The 22,485-nt window shown below is 40.8% G+C and overlaps 1 protein-coding gene and 1 long non-coding RNA gene across 2 annotated transcripts in view; one reads left to right on the top strand and one right to left on the bottom strand.

The window, feature by feature from the left end:
* TENM3 (teneurin transmembrane protein 3) overlaps nt 1–22,485 on the top strand; it is a 974,114-nt gene that overhangs the window by 535,098 nt on the left and 416,531 nt on the right. The window lies entirely within an intron of this gene.
* On the bottom strand, nt 1,145–19,170 carry LOC308485942. Its single transcript, XR_013990881.1, has 4 exons — nt 19,091–19,170; nt 17,101–17,192; nt 15,272–15,298; nt 1,145–1,185 (listed from the first exon to the last, which is right to left on the bottom strand). It is a non-coding gene; the product is annotated as an uncharacterized lncRNA (long non-coding RNA).

The raw sequence follows: 22,485 nt of genomic DNA, 5'->3' as shown, positions 1-22,485 counted from the left end.
AATATATGTTTCTATTTAAGTTTATTGGCTGTATGTGGTAGTGGTGATTATTTAATTTTGTTTTTATAAGACTTTAACAAGGATGAATTAAAAAAATATATGCTGACTTATGCAGCAGCTGATTCTAAGTGAATATTTTAACAAAGATTGGATTTTTTTATAAAAAAGCTAGCAAAATTTCCATTGATTAGTTAGGCATGAGAAGCCTGTATCCCACTAAATCGTATTCCCTGTCTCTGATAGTTGAGAAGGAGTGACAGAAGATTTATGATACTCCCTTTAAGACTGTTCTGAAGGCAGACTGGTGGTGTCACCATCTCACCTTTATTCTTGATAAGGAGCAGAGGGTGAAATGCCTCATCCCACACTTCCTTCTTCCCACTTGCCTGTGCATTCCAACAACAGTGGACACTTCAGTGAGTGCCTGCAAGTTACAGATATAAGAAGAACGCTGTGTCTTCTCCTTATCGCCCCATAGCTCTCCCTACAAACCACCTTCTCTGTGGCAATAGATGCAAGTTCCCATTGTGGTAGCAATAGAAGGAGGTCTAAATTCAGTTGCAACTTCATATCTCAGTTGATCCAGAATGAGCCATGTCTTTGTTAAGAGGTAGGTGATTTGGAAAAATTTCTTTTTTCCAGTAAATCACAGTGGAGGCATACCTCACAATACCTGTCTTGAACATGAGGCAAACAGCAGGTAGCTGCAAGGGATGGTTCAGTGAAAATATCCTTCTGCCTTGCCCCACTGGATATTCAGAATAACCAAATAACAGAAGTTCTGAACTTCCTTTCATAGTTATTTGATTTGTTTCACTAACAGCTTATACCCTAACCAAATGGTATTGAGTTCTCTTCCTTCTCTGTCTCATCTTATAATCCAGCATTGAATTGCCTGTAGATCAAAATGTAATGGATGTAGTGTAAAAAGGCTACACCAGGGCAGGAGTTAGATACCACATTTAATAATGATGATGATGATGATGCCTTTGTTCACTTGCTGCTGCTATTTTAACATACATTTTGATTCAGATAAAATGCACTGTTGAGTTCCTTTGCTCCGCCACATTCCCCTTTAAGCAGGCTATACCCTTTCTCAATTCTTCATGCTTCTCTGTAATTCTTTGAAATATTTTAATAGTATGCCAGTTAAGAAGCATAGTGGACGCCTTTGCAGATACCTACCTGAAAGTTACACATGGGGGTATGAAAAACTATAAAAATTATTTTCAAAATGTTTTTTTTTTTTTATTTATAGCAATTTATTAGGTTTTACAGTAAAAATAAACATAATAAGCAATATAACATTGATCTTAACATATTTTCACATTTTCTTTGGACTTCCTCACATCTCCCGCTCCCACTTTCATCGTTGTAACATTTTGTCAGCAATTTATCATCTTATTTAAATTCTTATATCCCTTCTATATTTCATAATCTTATAATTCTCAGAAGGAGCTAAATTTCACAGTCTTACTTATTTTCTTAAAAACTTCTAAATTTAGTGGTGCTCAGTTATTTTGATCTAGCATCTTATTTAGCATTCAGTCAAATTACAATACTTTTGTAAATAGTTCTTAAATTTCTTCCAGTCCTCCTCAATCCTCTCTTCTCCCAGGTCACGGATTCTGCCGGTCATTTCAGCCAGTTCCATGTAGTCTATCAGTTGTATCTGCCATTCTTCCAGTGTGGGTAGATCTTGAGTTTTCCAATGTTTTGCGAGAAGTATCCTTGCTGCTGTTGTTGCATACATAAAAAATGTCTGGTCCTTCTTTGCCACCCCTTGGCCGACAATACCCAAAAGGAAAGCCTCTGGTTTCTTAGTGAAGGTATATTTAAATACCTTTTTCAGTTCATTATAAATCATTTCCCAGAACGCCTTCACTTTAGGGCAAGTCCACCAGAGGTGGAAGAACGTTCCCTCACACTCTTTGCATTTCCAACACTTATTATCAGACAGGTGGTAAATTTTGGCAAGTTTGACTGGGGTCATATACCATCTATAAATCATTTTCATTACATTTTCTTTCAGAGCATTACATGCAGTAAATTTCAATCCATTACTCCACAACCTCTCCCAGTCCTCAAACATGATATTGTGCCCAATGTCCTGTGCCCACCTTATCATAGCCGATTTAACCGTTTCGTCTTGTGTATTCCATTTCAACAGCAAGTTATACATCCTTGAAAGTACCTTAATCTTTGGTTCTAGCAATTCTGTTTCTAATTTCGATTTCTCCACCTGGAACCCTAGTTTCTTATCATTTTTAAAAACTTCTTTAATCTGAGCGTAATGTAACCAATCTCGCACTTTGTCTTTCATTTTCTCCAAACTCTGCAATTTCCAATTGTCTCCATCCTTTTCTAGTATTTCCCAATATTTTGGCCATTTAGCCTCCATATTGGGTCTTTTTCGGGCCTTGGCTTCCAAAGGTGAAAGCCACCTTGGTGTTTTATTTTCCAGCAAGTCTTTATATTTTGTCCAGACATTAAACAATGATTTTCTGACAATATGGTTCTTAAAGGCCTTATTTGCTTTAACCTTGTCATACCATAAATATGCATGCCATCCAAAGGCATTGTTAAACCCTTCCAAATCTAACACATCAGTGTCTTCAAGAAGTAGCCAGTCTTTTAGCCAGCAGAACGCTGCGGCTTCATAATACAACTTTAAGTCTGGCAGGGCAAAGCCCCCTCTTTGTTTTGCATCGGTTAAAATCTTAAACTTAATTCTGGGCTTTTTGCCCTGCCAGACAAACTTAGAAATGTCTCTCTGCCACTTCTGGAAGCACTCCGTTTTGTCCAAGACCTGAAGTGTTTGAAATAAAAACAACATCCTTGGCAATACATTCGTCTTGATAGCAGCAATTCGGCCTAACAAAGAAAGTTTCAATTTTGACCAACTATCTAAGTCTCTCTTAATTTCTGTCCAGCATTTTTCATAATTGTCCTTAAATAGACTTAGATTTTTTACTGTTATGTTTACCCCTAGGTATTTTACTTTTTTAACCACATTAAGTTCCGTCTCATTCTGAAACCGTTCTGACTCTGTATCAGTCAAATTTTTCCCCAAAACCTTAGTTTTCTGTTTATTTAGTTTAAATCCAGCCACCCGACCAAAGTCATTAATCAGTTGTAATACTCTTTTCATACTGGGCTCTGGCTTCTGCAAGGTCAAAACCAGGTCATCTGCGAAAGCTTTTAATTTATATTGTTTCTGACCGACCTGAATTCCTTCCACCAACCGATCCCCTCTAATCATGTTCAATAGCACTTCCAGAACCGAAATGAATAACAAAGGGGAAATAGGACAACCTTGTCGTGTCCCTTTTTCAATTTTAAACTCTTCTGTAACCACATTATTAACTATCAGTTTAGCTTTCTGTTCTGAATATATCGCCTCAATCCCATTCTCAAAACCCCGTCCCACTCCCATCTCTTTTAAATTTCCCATCATAAATTTCCAGGAGATATTGTCAAAGGCCTTCTCCGCGTCTATAAAAATTAAAACTGCTTTTGTATTTATATCTGTTTGCAAAAGTTCCAAAATGTCAATAATGTTCCTTGTATTAGCAAACAGATGTCTACCTGGGAGAAAGCCGGCCTGGTCCTTATGAATTACTTCATTTAAAACTTTTTTAAATCTATTTGCCAAAATGTCTGCAAATATTTTGTAATCCACATTTAAAAGAGAGATGGGACGGTAGTTCTTAAGTTGTGTCTTTTCAGCTTCCGACTTTGGTATTAATGTGATGAACGCTTCCTTCCAAGACTCCGGTGCCCTCTTCCCCTCCATAATTTCATTGCTGACCTCCATCAAAGGTTGTATCAAATAGTCTTTTAATGTCTTATAGTACTTGGAGGTCAGCCCATCTGGTCCTGCAGATTTGCCAAGTTGCATGTTCTGGATGGCTTGTTCGATCTCCTGTCGTGTTATTTTAGAATTCAGGATTGTCCTGTTTTCTTGTGACAATTTAGATAGTCCGTTTTTTGCCAAAAATTGTTTAATCTCAACATCGTCTTGCGGCCCTTGGGTGTATAATTTTTTGAAGTATCTCTGGAAACACTTTCTGATATCCACTGGATTCTGGATGTTTTTTCCATCAACCTCTAAGTTTGTAACAGTATTTAATCTTTGTCTTCTCTTCAACTGCCAAGCTAGCAGTTTTCCACATTTATTCGCCGACTCAAACGTTTTTTGTTTCATTAATTTAACCTTCCATTCAATTTCCTGATTTATCAATTTAGAATATTGTGTTTGATAAAGTTTAATTTCTCTCAGAGTTGGCTGTGACTTCGGATTCACTCTTAATTTCTTCTCTAGTTCTTTTATTTTATCCAAGATCTTATCTTTTTTTTCATTTTGTGTTCTTTTCTTTACTGCATTCTGTTGTATCAAAAATCCCCTCATTACAGCTTTGCTTGCGTCCCAGATTATTCTTTTTTCCACCATATTATTCATGTTTATCTCAAAGTAGTCCTTCAAAACTTTTTGGGCCTTCTTGGTAATTTCCTGATCTCTAAACAAATTGTCATTCATCTTCCATCTAAAGGATCCAGTTGGTAATAGTGTCATATCCATCTTTACTGCATTATGGTCGGAGCAGGTCTTTGGGCAGATTTCCACTTTTTTGACCTTAGGTACCAGGCCTCTAGAAATCCATATTTGGTCGATTCTTGTCCAGGTCAGTTGGGCTTCAGAAAAGAATGTTCCCTCTCTTCCTAGTGGGTTCTTTGTCCTCCAAATGTCAATCAAATCCATATTGTCAGTCATTTCAAAAAAGGTTTTAGGTAGTCTGCCGTCTTTTGTAACATTTTGACTTTGTGACTTGTCCATGTTAGTTGATACGACCCCATTCATATCTCCCATCATTATGATGTTGTTGTAGTCCAGATAGTCCAGCATTGTCTCCTGCAGCTTCTTGTAAAATTCCGATTTCCCTTCATTAGGTGCATAGATTCCTAATATCAGCAGTTTCTCTCCTTGATATTGTATCTCAATAGCCAAAATTCTTCCATGTTCATCTTTAAATAGGAATTTAGGTGACAGGCTCTCTTTTGCATATATCACCACGCCTCTCTTCTTAACTTTGTCCGACGATACAAATTCCTGGCCCAATCTTTTATTTATTAACACTTTTCTGTGGAGCCTCGTCACATGTGTTTCTTGTAAACAAATAATGTCCAATTGTTCTTTTTTTAATATATGAAATATTTTCTTCCTTTTTTCCGGAATGTTACAACCATTAATATTCCAGCTCAACAGTTGCAGAGACATCCTGAATTATCTGGTTATTTTTCAAGGGGTGGTATCTTGTTCTCAGGATCTTCAGGTTCCACAGGTGCTGGTGTTGGTACTGGCGTTGCCTCAGGCCCAGAAGGTAGTTCAATTCCTTTTTGAAGGTCCTCTCCGTATGTAGACAGGAATTTGTCTCTCTCTTCCAGTGTTCTTACTTTAACCTTTCTCCCTCTAAAGGTAAAAGATATTCCTTGGGGAAATTCCCACCTGAATGGAATTGCGTTGCTCCTTAGTAGTTTAGCAAGTTCAGAATAGGCGGCTCTAAGATCCAGCAGTAGTCTTGGGATATCTTTATAGATTTCAATTCTTCTATCCAGAACCTCCAGTGATTTTACGAAATGTAGGCCCAAGATCTTATCCCTTTCCTCCTTTGATCTCAATGTTATCAAACAGTCTCTGGGCCTCTCCTTCTTTATGAATCTTCCAAGTCTGAAAGCTGACACGATTTTAAAGTCCTTTTCTTCCAAATTCCAGAACTTGGAGAATTCTTTGGTCAAAAACTCAGTTAGATGTCCTTCTTCTGCCTCTTGTAATGATCTAATCCTCAAGTTATTCTCACGATTTCGCAGTTCTATCATGGAGAGATAAATCTGATGTTCCCCAACTTGTTTAGTGAGTGGTCTTACCTCTTGCTCCAAATTTTCTAATTTTTGTCTGGTGTCCTCAGCCAATTTCCGATTTTCTGCTGAGGCCTCCGTTAACTGTCCAATTGCTTGTGCATTCTGTACCACTTGTGTAGTTAATTTATTTAGACATTCTGTATTTTTGTCAATCTTTACTGATTGCGCATCTACTTTCTTGTCCAAAGCTTCCAATTTTTCAAAAATTTTGTCTAGAACAGAAACAGATACTCCTGAGGCCATATCTTCCAATTGTAACTGCTCTGCTTCGCCCTCTCCCTCCACTTCTGAGGGCAAAGTAGGCACAGATGATCTACGTGTCTGCGAGGCTGAGGTTAGAGTTGTTAAAGTTGTTTGTTTAGCTCTCCCTCTTTTTCTTGTGCCACTCATTCCAACGTTATCTGTCAGTCAAGGTCACACTGAGTTATTCCCATGGGAATGGAAAGGTCCAGAGCAAGCAAACAACAAGGGAATCGAAAGTAAAATGTGCATGTAAAGTCACTGTTTTAATCCAATCCTCTAGAGGGAGCTTAAAATGTCTTTCAGAGTCTAATTTAATGTCCAAGAACCTTCAAATACAAATGTTTAGCAGAGTTTATAAATGGTCACTTTGTTACAGACAGTGCTTATTTATCTCCAAAAAGAATGTTTCAAATTTAAAAGGTCTCAATACCCTCAGATTGTTTCAAGTTCCAATATACAGTATCCAAATCTGCAGTACTGACAGCTCCCTTAGTGCTCAGGCAGCTCCTGACTCTGGGTTTCACCTTCTAATTTGTAATCCAATAAAAGGAGGAAAGTCAAGTGCAAGTAATAATCCCAAATCTTTAGCTTAAAATCTTTACTTTAAGATGCAAGTTCAATAGATGCTTAGATCTGTAAAGCTTAGGTCTTTCTTTCAGCCTCCACTCCTCCAGCTGATTGCTTTTTTCAAGTTCAATGGCTGCGGAAGACGGACTTCCTGCTTCCACGTCTCTCCGCTTTCAGCCAAGTTCAAACCAATTTAGATTTTCCCTTTAAAGTCTCTAATTTCAAATGACTCAGTCTTTTACTCACAAGTTAGTTGCTTTTCGTCCGAATCCGTAATTTAGCAGGAAAAGGGATCAGCGCTCACCGGCAGCAGCAGCGCGGCTTCGCTCCTCAGGCTGTGAAGCAGCTCTCAGCGCCGCAACCCCCCTCCGCGCTCCGGAGCCCCTTACGGGGTTCCTTTTGCGCTTGGAGGGTCGCTCAAGGCGCCCACCGAGCCTCAAGACCCCAGGCTCTTGCCGCCTGGGGTTTTCCAGAATGGGTCTCCGCTTCGCCGTAGCGGACGACCCGTTGCCTGCGGAGCCTCCTCTCCCATTCAGAAGAGGACCGCCATTGCCGTTCGCGCCGCCCCCGGAAGTCCAAAAATTATTTTCAAAATGTACAGTAAAGTAAAACATTGGAGGATGGCCATAGTAGAGTTTGGATTTGATATCCCTCTTTATCACTACCCGAAGGAGTTTCAAAGCGGCTAACATTCTCCTTTCCCTTCCTCTCCCACAACAAACACTCGGTGAGGTGAGTGAGGCTGAGAGACTTCAAAGAAGTGTGACTAGCCCAAGGTCATCCAGCAGCTGCATGTGGAGGAGCGGGGACATGAACCTGGTTCACCAGATTACGAGTCCACTGCTCTTAACCACTACACCACACTGGCTCATAGTACCATATGGACATATTGTATCTCTCATTCCCCATACTTCAGACCAAAATGTGCATTTGGAACTAGCAGGCCAGATGCAATCTTATTCTCCTTCTCTTCCCTTCCAACTGCTTTCCCTTTCCCTATTAGTGTATATGTGTATGGGTTATTACCATTATCATTTTATATCCACCCTCTCCTTCAAGGAGCTTAAAATGGTGTAGATGGTTCTCCCCTGTTCCATTTTATCCAACTGTGTGAAGTAGATTATGCTGAGAGACAGTGACTGGCTCAAGGTTACCCAATGGCTGAGTGGGGTTTTGAATCATGCTCTCCTAAGTCCTAGTCCAAACTCTAATCACCAACTCTCTGTTTTCTGCACAATCTAATGGTCACTAAAAGCCCAAACTGGCACATTTGGAAGTTTTTGTTGGGATAACAAAGTCTGAGTCAATTAGAATCATAGAATCATAGAGTTGGAAGAGACCACAAGGGCCATCGAGTCCAACCCCCTGCCAAGCAGGAAACACCATCAGAGCACTCCTGACATATGGTTGTCAAGCCTCTGCTTAAAGACCTCCAAAGAAGGAGACTCCACCACACTCCTTGGCAGCAAATTCCACTGTCGAACAGCTCTTACTGTCAGGAAGTTCTTCCTAATGTTTAGGTGGAATCTTCTTTCTTGTACTTTGGATCCATTGCTCCGTGTCCGCTTCTCTGGAGCAGCAGAAAACAACCTTTCTACCTCCTCTATGTGACATCCTTTTATATATTTGAACATGGCTATCATATCACCCCTTAACCTCCTCTTCTCCAGGCTAAACACGCCCAGCTCCCTTAGCCGTTCCTCATAAGGCATCGTTTCCAGGCCTTTGACCATTTTGGTTGCCCTCCTCTGGACACGTTCCAGTTTGTCAGTGTCCTTCTTGAACTGTGGTGCCCAGAACTGGACACAGTACTCCAGGTGAGGTCTGACCAGAGCAGAATACAGTGGCACTATTACTTCCCTTGATCTAGATGCTATACTCCTATTGATGCAGCCCAGAATTGCATTGGCTTCTTTAGCTGCCGCGTCACACTGTTGGCTCATGTCAAGTTTGTGGTCAACCAGGACTCCTAGATCCTTTTCACATGTACCGCTCTCAAGCCAGGTGTCCCCCATCTTGTATTTGTGCCTCTCATTTTTTTTGCCCAAGTGCAATACTTTACATTTCTCCCTGTTAAAATTCATCTTGTTTGTTTTGGCCCAGTTCTCTAATCTGTCAAGGTCGTTTTGAAGTGTGATCCTGTCCTCTGGGGTGTTAGCCACCCCTCCCAGTTTGGTGTCATCTGCAAATTTGATCAGGATGCCCTTGAGTCCATCATCCAAGTCATAAAGATGTTATGTTCAACATAAAGATGTTGAATAAGACCGGGCCCAAGACAGAACCCTGTGGCACCCCACTAGTCACTCTTCTCCAGGATGAAGAGGAACCATTGATGAGCACCCTTTGGGTTCGGTCAGTCAGCCAGTTACAAATCCACTGAGTGGTAGCATAGTCAAGACCGCATTTTACCAGCTTCTTTACAAGAATATCATGGGGCACCTTGTCAAATGCCTTGCTGAAATCAAGGTAGGCTACATCCACTGTGTTCCCTTAATCTACCAGGCTTGTAATTCTGTCAAAAAACGAGATCAGGTTAGTCTGACATGACTTATTTTTAAGAAATCCATGCTGACTATTGGTGATCACAGCATTCCTTTCTAGGTGCTCACAGACTGTTTGCTTAATGATCTGCTCCAGAATCTTCCCTGGTATTGATGTCAGACTGACTGGGCGGTAATTATTTGGGTCCTCTCTTTTCCCCTTTTTGAAAATAGGGACAACATTTGCCCTCCTCCAGTCTGCCGGGACTTCGCCTGTTCTCCAGGAATTCTCAAAGATGACTGCCAGTGGTTCTGAGATCACATCTGCCAGTTCTTTTAATACTCTTGGATGCAGTTCATCTGGCCCTGGAGACTTGAATACATCTAAACTAGCCAAGTATTCTTGTACTATCTCCTTAGTTATTCTGGGCTGTGTTTCCTTTGCTGAATCATTTGCTCCAAATTCTTCAGGTCGGGCATTGTTTTCTTTATTGGAGAAGACTGAGGCAAAGAAGGCATTGAGGAGTTCAGCCCTTTCTGTGTCCCCTGATTGCATTTCACCATCTTCTCCTCTGAGTGACCCCACTGTTTCTTTGTTCTTCCTTTTGCTATGAACATACCCATAAAAGCCTTTTTTGTTGCTTTTAACCTCTCTAGCAAGCCTGAGTTCATTCTGTACTTTAGCTTTTCTGTCTTTGTGTCTACACGTGCTGGCTATTTGTTTGAATTCCTCTTTGGTGGTTTCCCCCCTTTTCCATTTTTTGTACACATCCTTTTTTAATCTTAACTCAGTTAAAAGTTCTTTAGATAGCCACCCTGGCTTCTTTAGGCACCTTCCATGTTTCCGTCTCATTGGTATTGCCTGACATTGTGCTTTTACTATCTCCCTCTTAACAAACTCCCAGCCATCATGAACTCCCTTTCCTTTTAGTATTACTGTCCATGGGATCTCACCCAGCATTTCCCTAAGTTTTATGAAGTCGGCTTTCTTAAAGTCAAGAAATTGAGTCCTAGTATGCTTGGCTGCTCCTTTCCGCTGTATAGTAAACTTCAGAAGAGCATGATCACTCGCGCCTAATGATCCTTCCACTTCTACCCCACTAACCAGGTCATCAACATTGGTTAGGACCAGATCTAAAATGGCTGTTCCTCTTGTTGCTTCTCCCACTTTCTGGACAATGAAGTTGTCTGCAAGGCCAGTGAGGAATCTGTTTGACCTTATGCTCTTGGCTGAGTTTGACATCCAACAAATATCTGGGTAATTGAAGTCCCCCATTACTACTACCTCCCTTCCTTTTGCATGCTTGGCCATCTGTTCCAGGAAGATTGTATCCCCCCATTATTACATTCCAATCGTGGGACTTATCCCACCAGGTTTCAGTGATGCCTATTATGTCATATTTAGTTTGCTGTACCAAGAGCTCAAGCTCATCTTGTTTATTTCCCATGCTTTGCGCATTAGTGTACAGACATTGAAGTCCATTAATCATTCCCCCATGTCTCTTATTTAAGGATTTTTTCCTCCCACCACTAGGTCTGCGTGCTGTTTGCTCCATTTGGTCTATGACATTTGGATGATCATCTTCATCAATTGATAGACTCCTACCTTCAGGAGCACTGTCTCCCTCCCCCACATTAGTCAGTTTAAAGCCCTCCTGATGAGGTTTCTGAGATTTTTGGCAAAAACATTTCTCCCAACCGTTGTGAGGTGCAGCCCATCGCTTGCCAGAAGTCCATCTTCAAGAAACTGCAGTCCGTGATCTAAGAATCCAAACCGTTCCTGTTTACACCATTTGCGAAGCCAGCTGTTCACTTCCACTATTTTTCCCTCTCTCCCTGGGCCACGTCGTTCAACTGGGAGGACAGATGAGATGACAATTTGTGCATTTAATTGCTTCAATTTCCTGCCCAGAGCCTCGTAGTCTCTTTTGATCTTCTGGAGGCTATTGCTTGCAGTGTCATTGGTTCCCACGTGAACCAAGAGGAAGGGGTATTTGTCAGTGGGTTTTATGATTCCTTGCAGTCGTTCAGTTACATCTTGGATCTTAGCCCCGGGGAGACAGCACACTTCCTGAGACATCTTGTCAGGCCCACAGATCACTGCTTCTGTTCCCCTCAGTAGGGAATCCCCTATCACCACTACACGCCTCCTCTTAGGTTTGGTCAGGGTTCTTCCGTGAGCTGTCCGTTCCAAGGTCGCCTGCACATTCCCTGAGGACTGACTTTGCTGCTCGTCTTCATATACCTGATCGACTGTAATGAGGGAGAGATCCTCAAATGGAGTCTGCTCTTCGTCTTCCATGCTAGGGGAGAGGACCTCAAAGCGATTGTGTATTTCTAAACAATCAGAGCGAACCCTGGGCCTCCTACTTCTTTGAGTCACGTTTCTCCATATATCTGGCTCCTGTGTTGGTGAACTAGCCTCCTTCTCAGGGGAGTCCCCTGTCTCCTCCTTGGTGGAGACGGTGTGCTCTGTTGCTTCCAAGAAGAGCTCCAGCTCTCTAATTCTTTGGAGCGTAGCTACACGTTCCTCCAGTTGCTGGACTTTGTCTTTTAAGAGGGCAATCAACATGCAATTGCTGCAGGTAAAGCTGCCTGCAACCTTTGGCAAGATGGCAAACATTGTGCAGGAACCGCAGGCGACTGCAGCTGTTCCCTCCCCCTCCATCTTGAGAACGTGTCGTTGGGGGTGGCTACAGTGGTCCTCCATCATAAAAAGCGTGAAGACAGGACAAATAACTCCCCGCACAAAAAAACCTAGGTCTCCCCCAACAAACGTTTGAGACTAGCTCCCCTAAATCTAAAAGATGGATCAAACTGTGCGCGCCGCTGCCCTGCAGGCTCTGATAAGCTCCTCCCACAGCTAATCACCTGCCTCAACAGAAACCCTGCCCCCTCTGACCTTTGCACAGGGAGAGCAGCTAATCAGCCACAAAGAAACACACACACACAAGAAAACCCTTTTTGCTCCTTCTTCAGCTGCTGCCCTGCCAATTAGCACATCGTATTTTTTGTTCTCATCCATTTTCCTCATACAAATAACACATTTCTGTGAGAAGTGTAATGTAGATAAGTGCTCCAACTTCAACGATCAGAGAAGTTACACAAGGTACATCCCTGACCAGGGAAATTGCTGTAGCTGCACCTTGTACATTCTCATCTTGAGCACATATTATACTATTCTGGCAAGTGAGCTATTCATACAACAAGAAAGTTTTGTAAAAATGAGGCTATTTTTGCCTTGTGCTGCTTGTGTATCAGTGTCTGTGTGAGAAGCAGAGACAGCAGAAGCTGTATCACACCCTGTGTAAAACCTAGTTGGAACACTGACCTAGTTAGATCAATGAGATTGCTCCGTCCATATATTGCTGTGTTAAAAAGGGGACTCAAGCAGCTGCTATGAAATCAATAAAATATTTAGGACAAATTACGATGAAGATCTAGTCTTTTGGATAAGATTAGTTTTTTAAGGGGAGAAAATCCCCAAACTCCACTTACATTCATTAATCTGTATTGTAATTGTTATGCGCTCATTTGGGGAAACTTTATTTTATTAAAAGTAATATTTAAACATTCAAGTCATCTTCAGCTAATTGACTAATTTTATTACCACTGTTTATGCTATGCTTCTTTTACCCACCCACCCCAAGTTACATGTGCACTTTAAAGTAAGAAACATTACACTGGTCAACAACAAATTTGTTGTCTGTGTTTTTTTCAGTTGATTTAGGACGAATCTGATGCGCTGAATCCAAAAATCACATTGGTTTTGCTCAATCAGGTCAAGTTTTTGAGCTATGGCCACATGTCGTTTTTTACGTTTTTGTTCACATGTACGCTTGTGTAGAGCATTTTAGAAGAAGTTGGTGGGGGTAAAATGCCATGTCGAATAATTGTTTTGATTGGAAATGATTATTTTAATGACAAGAAGTATTCAGGTCCTATAGTTCTGGGTGATTATGTCGAAAAGGGATCAATTTGAAGTCATAAAACCTCTAAATCTTCCATAAATTGGTGCACAAGTTTTATAAGGCGTGCTTACCATGCTTATTTTGGTATTAAACTTGGTGACCAGGATAAAGCTTGGGCGCCACACATGGTGTGCAAGGCATACACCGAGACTCTACATGGATGGACCAATGGCAAGAGGAGTCTGAACTTTGGAATTCCCATGGTTTGGAGGGAGCCAACAAACCATGTCACTGACTGCTACTTCTGCGCTGTTGATGTGACTGGGATCAACAGAAAGAACCAGAGCAGCCTCAAGTATCCTGATCTTCAATCAGCACGTCATCCTGTAGCTCATTGTGATGAAATTCCAGTGCCTATCTTCGGAGAACTTCCTGACTTTAGTGACGAAGATGCCTCCAGTGTTGAAGGACACGAAGAAGAAGAAGTGGTTCTTGAAGATGATGCTCCATATCCATTTTCCCAAAAGGAGTTGAATGATCTAGTTCGCGACCTCAGCTTGTCAAAGGACTCTGCCGAACTGTTGGCATCCAGATTGAAGGAAAAAAACCTCCTCTCTGACAGTGCTCGCATCAGCTTCTTCCACAACAGGCATCAAGAGTACCTTTGTTTTTTCTCGGAAGAGAAGGACTTGGTGTACTGTGCAGATATTGCACAGCTTCTGCTCAAGCTTGGAGTGCCACAGTACGAACCCAAAGATTGGAGACTGTTCATTGACAGCAGCAAGCGATCACTGAAATGTGTTCTGCTACACAACGGCAACCAGTTTGCCTCTATACCCCTGGCTCACTCGAGTACACTGAAGGAGAACTATGAAGAGGTGAAGGATGTGCTGGAGAAAATTGGTTATGATCAGCATAAGTGGTTTATTTGTGTTCACCTGAAGATGGTGAACTTTTTGTTGGGACAACAGTCTAGCTTCACCAAGTACCCATGTTTTCTGTGCATGTGGGATAGTAGGGACCGTGCTCAGCATTACACGAAGAAGGACTGGCCTGTGCGGGAGGAACTGGTGCCTTGCAAAGAAAGGAACGTCATCAACGACCCTCTGGTGGACAGAGACAGAATACTCTTCACACCACTGCACATCAAGCTCGGCTTAAACAAGCAGTTCACCAAGGCTCTGGACAAGGATGGTGACTGCTTCACTTACTTGTGCCAGGCTTTTCCAGGATTGACCATGGAGAAGTTGAAAGCTGGCATCTTTGACGGTCCTCAGATCCGTCAGCTCATCAGAGATCCAGAGTTCGGAAACTCAATGAACGAAGTGGAACTGGAAGCGTGGAAGGCATTTGTTCTGGTAGTGAAGAACTTTCTTGGCAACAAATAAGGCCAGAAACTACGCAGAACTTGTCAACAACATGCTGACTGCTTTCAGAAACCTGGGCTGCAACATGAGCGTCAAGATGCACTACCTATTTTCACATATGGACCGGTTTCCTGAGAACCTGGGTTCAATGAGTGACGAGCAGGGGGAGAGATTCCATCAGGACATGAAAGAGATGGAGACCAGGTATCAGGGTCGCTGGGACACAGTCATGATGGCTGACTACTGTTGGACTCTGAAGAGAGACCTCCGTGCCGCTGAGCATTCCAGGAGTTCCAAGAAACGGAAGTTCAAGCCCTGAAGTTTGAAAAATGGTGAAGCAACATGCAATTTACGTGTACTTACCTTTATCAATGCCCACCATTCAGTTTACAGTAATCAATGTTTCTATCAGGTAATCAATATATGTTGTTGGAAAAACATTTTTCTCTCTTAAAAACATATTTAGGATGATATGTGTTGACAAAAATCAGCTGATAATGCCACAAATATGTAATCGATTTTGTCACAAGATATGATTTTTTTCAAATCAACATAGCACAAAAACCTGACCTGATGGAGAGAAACGGATGCCATTTCCTGGTTAAGCAGTGCAAAAATACTCTAAATCATTTGTAGAAATCTAGACAACATTCAAAAAGTAAAAAATTGTTGCCCAGTGTTATTCATGGAAATAGGATAAAAACGGCTTACAGTTTTAAGTATTGACTTGACTCCTAGCCTTTGATAATTACTTCCTATCTCCCTGGGCTGCTGTGATACATACCTGCAGGTATCCAAGTCTATGTCAACACTAGAAAAACATGATAAAATGGAGAGTCTGTCATTGTAATTCTAATTCACACTTACAATTGTGACATCCACAACATGATTTAGCCATTTAGTAATGCCAAAGTAGTTGATTTCTGAATTCTTTTTTAAAAAATAAAACACCTAATGGCTGCTTAATTGTGATGATGTTCTGAGTGCAAATTCACTTTAGTGCTACATCCAAGATGCAGCAAGAAATAGTTTTGTACCTTCTGCAATGATTCTGATAGTTCCTGATCTCCTAATTTGACTTTTGGGGATTAGAAAAGCATTCAGTACAATTTTGTTGATATCAGGAAACTATTTGCATTAGCTGGTGTAGGTCTTTCTGCAGTCTTTGTGTTGATACCTTCCCAGTGCAAATGGTTAAGTGTACTGTGGAGACAAAGTGACTGTGTTGATTTCTACCGCTACGGTTTTAGGGCATGGTTTTATTATGCCAGAGAGATTCCTGACTGCCAAATTTTGGCAGCTTTCCATTCTTAATATTACATTAGTAGTGAAAATTGTTTAAATAAATAGGTTATGGGGCACTAGGTATTTCTTTTAGCAGCTTTCTTTCTGTTATTATCTGAATATGTTTCGTATTTCATATTGATATATAGATGTAGTCTTCTAAATCAATTGTAGTTTGTATGTCTCATTCAGCTGCGTCATTTGTTCACTGGTAAAGTATTTGAAATAAACAAAGAAGACACAAAGACTGCACAGTTTTTAAAATAATGTGAAAAAACAGAACATTACATTACTATTTCTTTTGGGAGGAATGAACTAATAATATGAACTTATATACAGCAAGTGAAAATAATTTGCCCGATGCTCACCTCCTCCAACAATGCAGCAAATATTTGTTGTTTATATTAGTACTATCAGCACATCTGATTAGTACTATCAGCACATTAGTATGTATCAGCACATCTTCACTGTGATCATTGCTGTGTCTATGTCTTCTCTAATTTACTTAGGTTTTCTACAGGGACTACTCCATTCGGTTAGGTCTCATTCTCTCAGGCATTTAAGCAGCCCATTGGAACTTAAGTGTTATCTCAAAACAAGTATTTAGCTGAACTTGCGGAGATGCTAGGATAAACTCTGTTCTGTTTTAGCCTTGTTCACAGCTTGCAATGTGCAGAGAGGGCTCTGGCTTCCTGTTGCTTTTGCATATGGCACTAAATTTAGTTCTGGCAAGAATCGCCATTTTTTTGACCTGCTTAATATTGGGGTTCCTGCCCATCAGGATTTGCAATATTAGATTCAGTGTTAGGCACTGTGCAATTGTGCAATTTTTATTTACATAGCTTGATATGCATCTGCATGCACAAAATGAGCAAGAGCTGGAAATATGTTAATTTTCCTGCTTCGGGACCAGGGCATCCCTCCTCTTACCATTCTCTGGCACTTCTAGGAAAAGGACATTATAAATACCGGCTAGACTGCAAGCCTAAAACTCCAGCTTGAGCTTCTTCTGTCTTTCTACTGCAGTTCTGCCCCCCCCCCCCATCTCTTAAGGCTACATATTGTTTCCTTGCATGTGTCTGAAATGGCCAAAAAGTTGTTTGCTTTTGCACAAACATTTTGATTATTAATAATAAATCTCAGCAAAAGGGATAATTACATGGAATCTCAGTTTTGTAATGTTTCCACATGAAGACGCAACCAGAGAGTGAAGAACAGAACATCAACTGGACACTTTTGATGGAACAATAAATAGATTTGTCAGGCTTAAATCTACACTGTAGTGACCAACCCAAACACATTAATGAAACAGAAAATCCAAACCTTTACATTTGTTGTGTTTAGTGGAGACTTCAGAGTCCAAATTTCAGAGACATTGAATATTCTCTAGTATAGCTGAATAAGATTAAAAGGTTCATGACCTGGGGAAACAAGATAAAATACTAATCAGTCCCATTTATCATTCATTCCACCAATCAATCAGAAGTTATTCTATTTGCCAACACAACTTGTGAGTTAATATTGCCTTGGCCATCAGTAATGTCCTTCAGGATAACCTAAAAAAGACCTATCTTTAGCTGCTAACAACGGAAGTAGCAACAGGTTTGATAAAGCAGCCATTATCATAATTGTGACCGTGATGTGAAATCAGGGTATTTGAATCTGCTGACACAAATTAGGTTGTGGCTTGGTTTGCACATCACAGTAAGCTAAACTGCATTCTACATGTGAATGTACATACTCCTGAAGAGAAGCATGCAACCACTTTGCTCCCTGGAACATGCTCTCCAAACATGGGCTCATGGTTAACTTCTCTGCTCACAAACAAGCTTTGGCTACAGCTTAACTACAAGTCTGGGTTTGGACTACCCACTAAGCTAAATCTTGACGTATCATAGAAGTACTAAAAAGGCCAGAGAGAGGCAAAGCAGCTGCAGACTCCTATCCAGGAGCCTGCTTGCTTGCATAGTCTTGGCAAGCTATCATTTGGCTTATTGTGTCTTGCAAACCAGGCCAGTGTGGCTCAAAATTTCCATGTGAATTAAATATCTTTCAGTACCTTATTTTCAGTAAGCTACCATTTCAACTGAACATGTATATTTACATTGTGTAATTCTCTTAATAATTCTTCCCAACTCTTATGGGAATAATACGTTGGTTTTCCTGCCAAGAATCTGACACCCATTCCTGCTCACTCCACAGACCTCTGTTTTTAAAGAATTCCAGTACTATAGTTGGGGAGTATGGTTGGGGAGTGTGAGTACTAGTTTAAAAACCAAAACATATCAGAGTACTGGGATAATATAGCTGGCACCAACCATTTTATATAGTCTTCTCCGCAGCTAAGTCTGTTCCACTTTCCTTTAAGTACAGAAATATGCTTAGGATCCTAAATCTTTAACAATACGATGAGTACCATACATCAGTATATTAATGTGTACATAATAGGTTACCCACAGGGGAATTAGTAATACCATTATGTTGACAAAAAAAACTTCGTCTGATTGCCCCAGTCTATCAGTATATCTCCTGCAAAACAAGTGATGTCATTCAGTAAGGAGTTGTCTTCCATTATAATAAAACCCATTATAAGCTCACAGTCTACCATTCAGATGAGGAATGATATTTAGAGACTCACGTCCAAGTTCTGCTGACCGCAGTCACATGAATTTTCCTGCCATATAATTAGAACTGTTTGGAAGGGTGTTCCATTTTAGAAAATCAGAAATGCAACATGTCTGAGATAGAAAGAAACTCTGTGTGTACTGTATAGACAAACAGATTGATTAAATTTTATAGCAATTTGGACAAATGGAAGCATGTTTTGGTTCGAACAGATAATTATATATTGTATATTTGAATATTTCACCTGTACTGTGCCCATTAATTTAGTCTTTTGGAGATTCCAACTAGAGTTGCAAACTTCTGAGCAACATCAAAGAGCTTCCATTTAAAAACATATTAAAACTTTATCTGAGAATATTCTTGTCTTAAACTTTAGATGTAGGGGAGAATCCTACATCCCCTAGGGCATTACTTCTTAGACTTTTGAAAATTGAGGCCATCTCCAGAATAATGAAGCTAATCACATACCCCTAAAAAACCCTATGTGTACATTGCTAGTGGCCCATAATTTTCAAAGTATATGAGGCTAGCATTCGTATGGAGCTCCTTTTACCCCATTTCATCTGTATCTTATTAACTGAGCCCATGTAGTAGCATCCTGAAGCATTAAATGGGTGATATCTCTGTGTCCATCCACTTGTTGAATAGGTAGCAACGCCCTGGTTTTCAGGATTTAATTTGTGCCAGGTCTCACCATGATTTCAGTCTTGGCAACTGTTTTCAGTGCCAGGAGTCCAAGACTATATCTGTTGTTGTTGCCATCTGTCTGTCTCAAGAGACAATGGAGTGCAGCCCCGGAGATGAAGTCAAATTGCTGCATTAGCAACACCGAAATCACTTCCCCGGAACACAAGCCTAGGCAGTGTGTATGGAGGTCCTGGACTGCCCAGATAACAATACCCCCTCTTCAGCCATGCTGATGGGGTCCAAAGGAAAGCAGAGCAATAGGTTTGCCACCAGCTAGGCTGCAGGGGTTGCTAGAAGAAGGTGTACAAGGCCCCTTCCAACAGTCTTAAGGACTCCACCTGATTTGTGTAGGGTTTCCTCCTTAGCTTTTTCTCCTGAAGCTATCCTGCGAGGCAACAAAGGTTAAGGATCTGAGTTTTCCTTCTCCTAGACGGGCTACCATCCCAGGTTGACGATCTCCATCTGCCCCTCACTTCCCTCTGCAGCACGTGCATAAACTGTCTTCTTGACCGTTTTGACCCACTATTGGCCTTGTCTACTCAATCTGCCAGAGCCTGTCTTTGCATTCAGAGGCTAACTCACTGAGGCAAAGAGGTCCATCGGCTACCCTTACCTGGTTGAGCTGGGCAGTCTAAACTGTTTACCAGGATGTGACTGCTGTCACATGCTGACAGCTTCTGGGAGCCACATGTGTGAGCTGAGTGCAGGATGTGGACCAAAGGTGGACAGCCCAGCCCAGAAGGAGCTGTCCCCCACCACTGCCAGTACCTAGTGTAAACCCTCAGAATGCTACAAGGAGGGGGAAGAATTGGACTAGCCAAGGTTCTGCTGGATCCTAAGCCTAGCTATCAGTGATGGACTAGATTTGGGCCTCTCTGATGTGCTAGCCTAGAGCTGATGCACCCCCCACCCCAGAATGTGGGGAAGACACACTACCCTACCTTCTGCTCTGGCCATCATGAGTGGCAGGGCTTCAGATTTGATGGTGGCTCTGCTGCTCCGTTCAGCCCCACTGGTCCCTGGTCAGGAGTTAGGATTGCTCCCTAATTTGGTTTGGATTCAACCTTTTTCTTTTGACCCACTCTAGTTGCTATGCATACCGATTTTGCACTATTAGTGCCACTTTCAGAAGTTATGGTGTCAAGTCTAATGCCATGTGTAGAACTCAATTATTATTTCTTTATTGCAAACGGCTGCAAGAATGTTGTTTTGAACATTCACAAAGTATACGAAAAGCTAATGCATTTTGTGTATTATGCCAGCCTTCTTGCTAACTTCTTGGTATTTGACCTCAGCATCTAGGACTATCAAAGCAAATACCATATGAAAGGTCAGTGTGATAACAGATTCTATAGCCTCAGGTTTTTTTAAAAAAGTTTGTTGTCTACAATTATGCAGCCTTTACAGTATTTAAATTGACTTACAATCTGATTCAGAACATCCATAAGAAAGTCTTCCTGGCCTGAATCCAAAGAACTGTGCAACTAGTTTCACATGCCAAAGGGAACTTTGGATACATTTTCCTTAAACAGCAGCCCCTTATTCCACTTGACAAACCTATTTTGAACTGAAGGGCAGCTTCAAAAGTAGTTTGTGACATGTCTGCTATTCAAAGGGGCGTGGAGCATCAACTGGGCATGCCCAAGCAGTTCTCTGGGTCCCAGCTATTGGATCAAGTAGGGCTTGCTTCCTAGTAAGTCTTGCTTAAGATTTCAGCTTCAGCCCACTGACCTTTCATTATTGTATTCCTACTTATAATTAAGCCCTCTCACTGAAGCATACAACAATTTTTACTGCACTATTTTTGCCTTCTTAATCTACTGCCTTATCTGTTAAACTAAAATTTTAAGGATGTCCCAAGATCTTACAGAAATTTATATGTGCTTGTGTTGTGTGTACCTTATACTCTTGTGAAGAGTCTATTCTATGTGATACAAAACATATAGCAATTTAACTTTATAGTAGTATGGAAAGTAACATCATTAAGCTCCCTCTGCAAATATTTTTACTGCCATTTAAATTTAGACTCTTGTCATATGTCACATTTGATTTTATTTTATTTTTAGGCTAGTGAAAGCATAGCTAAAGGAAACAATCTTGGCTAAGCATGCCTTGGGGGTCCTCTCTGCCTGCTTTCTTCGTTCCTTATACTTTTGTCACTCGAGCTGCATAGATGCACTCCAATAATTAATAGTAAACTGGGTGGGGAGAAAAAATTATTGGACCCCTTCTTGAGATCTTGTGTATAAAAAGGAAAAGTTCCCATGAGTGAAGTATATAAGTTAGCTTTTTTCAGGAAAAAGAAAAGGAATGAATTACATTTTTCTTCTTGTCCTTTAAATGAATAGCATAGTTTGGGTGAAATTATCAGGCAATTGCATGCCTTTTATGCAGATAATGCTATTTGATGAAAGCGGTGTTTTGATCTGCTAAGGATAATACAGATCCAGGGTTGGATTCATTGGTAAGAGTAAAGCTGTCTTCTGTGATAACTTCATCTCAGCATGAGGTCAGACGGGGGAAACTGGGATGGGGGATTAAAAAATGACACAGTCGGAGCAGTATTCAGTTCCCTGCTGTGCTCCTGGCTGCACACTATAGCTTATGTTTCTGATCTGTTATGGTATTGTCTGCTTTTCTCTCCCAGAGCAGAGATTGCTTAAAACTTTTCTTTTTTCAGCTAGAGGGATTAGTTCAGTGCAGCTTTTTTAATTAAAGAAACTGTATCTTTTTCAAGGCAATTTAAGGCTGCAGTAGAAGGCCATCAGCATTCATAACTTAGTACTATTAACTATAACAAAGAGTTACTATACCTTTTAAATTTTAAAATAGGAGCCAATCTGCAGAATTTTAGAATTCATAATTGCTCCTTACCCAAAATAAGTAGCACTGAATGAATTACTGTCTAGCAGCTTCAAATATGATGCATTCCATTTGGCTTAGCTTCCTTTATTTAAACCCCCATGGTAATTGTAGAGTGTTTTAATTGCATAAATAAGTGAAAATAGTTCTGGTGTACGCCTCCTTTGTTCAAAACTTATAAGGAATATTTATCCATTAAAAAAATGTCTGTACATATGCAACACACACATGCATAAAGTATTCAGTACTCAGGAAATATAAATTTGAGATGAATTTACAGCTCAATTTAACCAAGGTAAATTGATGGAAACCTCAAATATTTCAAATAAGGCCCATATGGTGATCACTTTACAAAGCATATAGGGATGGTGCTTGGGTTGCAACATACACATCTCCAGCTAAATTCCATGTCAGATCAATTAGAAACAGTTCTCCTGGACAGACAGGAACAGAGTGTGTTGCCACTAGACTGACAGGGTATAGACATGAAAGCAGCAAGACTAGGTCCTTCCTATTATTATTATTATTATTATTATTATT

The sequence above is a fragment of the Podarcis pityusensis genome, assembly GCF_964106645.2.
Source record: "Podarcis pityusensis genome assembly, chromosome: 9".
Taxonomy (NCBI): domain Eukaryota; kingdom Metazoa; phylum Chordata; class Lepidosauria; order Squamata; family Lacertidae; genus Podarcis; species Podarcis pityusensis.
This window is presented reverse-complemented; position numbering and strand designations above follow the sequence as displayed.